The sequence below is a fragment of the Grammomys surdaster genome, unplaced genomic scaffold (assembly GCF_004785775.1).
Source record: "Grammomys surdaster isolate TR1022 unplaced genomic scaffold, NIH_TR_1.0 124525, whole genome shotgun sequence".
Lineage (NCBI taxonomy): Eukaryota > Metazoa > Chordata > Mammalia > Rodentia > Muridae > Grammomys > Grammomys surdaster.
Genome location: NW_021619512.1, coordinates 82,209 through 85,494, shown reverse-complemented (window position 1 = coordinate 85,494; position 3,286 = coordinate 82,209).

The window sequence follows — 3,286 nt, the reverse complement described above, 5'->3', positions numbered from 1 at the left end:
GAGAGAGAGAGAGAGAGAGAGAGAGAGAGAGAGAGGAGAGAAGTGGAAGCCGGTCAGACCACGTGGAGAGAGGGGGAAGGAAGGGGGAGGGGCAAGGGGACAGAGAGAAGCTAGAGGCAAGAGAGCAAGAGAGCAAGAGAGTAAGAGAGTAAGAGAGGGAGGAGGGGGCAAGCAGTCCCTTTTATAGTGAGCAGAACTACCTGGCTGTTGCCAGGTAACTGTGGGAAGGAGCACACCTGGCTGTTGCCAGGTAACTGTGGAGGTGGAGTTTAGACAGAATACTAACAATAGGTCCAGTTTATCACTTATTGATCTTAAAGCCAGAGCCACTGGTGTTCTGTTCAGAAAAATTTTCTCAGTGCCAATGCACTCAAGGCTATTTCCCATTTTCTGTTTTATTTGATTCAGTGCATCCAGTTTTGTGTGGAGGGCCTTGATCCACTTGGACTTGAGATTTGTACAAGATGATAGATATAGATCAATTTGCACTCTTCTACGTGCAGACTGCCAGTTAGACCAGTACCATTTATTAAAGATGCTTTCTTTTTTTTCCACTGTATGGTTTTGGCTTCTTTGTCAACCATCACGTGTCCATAGTTATGTGAGCTCTTTTCTGGGTCATCAATTATATTCCATTGATAGTCCTGTCTATCACAGTCCAATACCATGCTATTTTATTACTGTTGCTCTGTACTACAGGCTAAGGTCAAAGATGGTGATTCCCCCAGAACTCTTTTTGCTATTCTGGGTGTTTTATTTTCCATATGAAGTTTAGAATTGTTCTTTGCACATTTGTAGTGAATTATGTTGGAATTTTGACAGGAAGTGCATTGATTCTGTAGATTACTTTTCGTAAGATTGCCATTTTTACTATGTTAGCCCTACCAATCCATGAGCATGGGGGATCTTTCCATCTTCTTAGGTCTTCTTCAATTTCTTCCTTCAGGAGCTTGAAGTTCTTGTCATACAGATCTTTTATTTGTTTGGTTAGAGTCACACCAAAATATTTTATATTATTTTTGACTATTGTGTAGGATCTTGTTTCCCTAATTAACTTCTCAGCTCACTTATCCGTTATATAAAGGAAGGCTACTGATTTGTTTGAGTTAATTTTATATCCATCCTCTTTGCTGAAGTTATTTATAAGTAGTAGGAGTTCTCTGGTAGAATTTTTTGGGTTGCTTATGTACACTTATATCACCCACAAATAGTGATTCCTTGAATTCTTCCTTTCCAAATTGTATCTCCTTGAGTGCCTTTTGTTGTCTTATTGCTCTACCTAGAACTTCGAGTACTGTATTGAATAGATAGGGAGAGAGTGGGCAGCCTTAGCATAAATGGGATGGAACATGGCCCCCAGCACATACGTAGCAAGCAGAGGCTTGCCTTGTCTGGACTCAGTGTGAAAGGATGTGCTTAATCCTGTAGAGGCTTGTTGCCCCGGAAAGGTAGGTGGGTGCAGGAGCATCCTCTCAGAGACAAAGGTGAGAGGAGATGGGATGAAGAGCTCTGGGAGAGGAGACTAAGAAAGGGGGGAAACATTTAGAATGCAAATAAATATAATAATTTAAAGAAAGTATACACACAAGAAAATACTGGGTTTCTAAGATAAAATAAATGAAGATTAAATACAAGATAAAACAAAAATCTTCACATCAAAGTTTGACAAAGCAAACATCAGAGGGAAAGAGCCCAGAGAGAAGTCACAAGAACCAAAGACCCACTCATTCACACATTGGGGGGTTATTTAATATTTAGTAAAAATACTAAACTGAAAGCATGTGTGTGTATGTGTGTGTGTGTGTGTGTGTGTGTGTCATGGTATAGACTTAATATAGACCCATGTATGCCTTGTTCTTGCAACTTCAGTCTGTGAGTTCATGAACTTTGTTCAATTTATTTAGTAGGCTTTGTTCTCCTGGTGTCTTCTATCCCCTCTGGCTCTTATTCTCTTTCTGCCTCCTCTTCTCTGGGGTTCCATGAGCTCTTAGGGGGAGGGATTTGATGGGGACACCCTATTTAGGGCCCAGTATTTCGATGTCTACCTCTCTCTTTGCAATTGTCTGACTGTGGAAGGAATTTGATAGCAACCCATCATTTAAAGCTGGGTGTTTTAAGTTCTGTCTCTGTCTCTCTATCTCTCTGTGTCTGTGTCTCTGTTTCTTTCCTTCTCTTTCTCTATGTCTCTATGTCTCTATGTCTCTATGTCTCTATCTATCTATCTATCTATCTATCTATCTGTCTGTCTGTCTGTCTGTCTATTTATCTATCTCATGATGATAACTGTGGTTAAACCTTTATTGAAGTTGGTTTTCCCATTGTTAATAATTCTTATTTGCCTTTAAATATTGGAATTTCAACTGTTTTTTCTTTTTTCAGCACAGCATTTTTCCAGGTTTAAAACACTTTGTTACACTTCAAACAGGAACAGCTTACATTCTGGAAATCTTAATATCTTTATAAAATGTTAATGCTATTGCATTTCTGTAGTCATTTAATTAGTCAACATAATTAACTATCATAGACTTTTAAATTTTAGTCATACAGTGGAGAAAGTTACCTGATATTCTTCTTCTTTGGATTTTCTCCCTTTTATTGAAAATAGATTCTTGTTTCTCACACAACATATCCTAATTATAGTTTTTCTTCCCTCTACTCCTCTAATCCCTCATCCCTCTCCTCCCATCCTGATCCCCTCCCTCTGTCTCTCATTATAAAAGAGCAGGATTATAATAGATAAAACCCAAACATGACAAAATAAAATATAATAAGGCAAGAAAAAAATCCTCACACTGAAGTTGAACAAGTCAAACCAACAGAAGGAAAAAATCTCAAGAAAAGGCACAAGAAGCAAAGACCCATTCACTTACATACTCAGCAGTCCTGTAAAAATACTAAACCAAAACCTAATACATGTAGAAGACCTGGTACAGACACATGAAGACCCTGTGTCTCTGTCAGTTCATATGAGCTTTGCTCCTTGATTAAGAAGCCCTGTTCTCTTGGTGTCTTCCATCCCTTCTAGCTCTTATACTTGTTCTGCCTCCTTTATCTGTGGTTTTTTTATCTCCTTTATCTGTAGCAGAATATCATTAGGAGTTATTTTATCATTACTATTTTTGAGGTCAGTAGTATTTGATTTTACACTAATTCTTTGGAATATCTAGTCTCTGGTTTTTGGTCACCCAAGCAATGTCAGATATGAGTTCCATAGCATGGAGCAGGCCTTTGAGTCAAAATAAAAATTGGTTTGTTGTTCCCACAAATGTTGAGCCACTATTGCCCA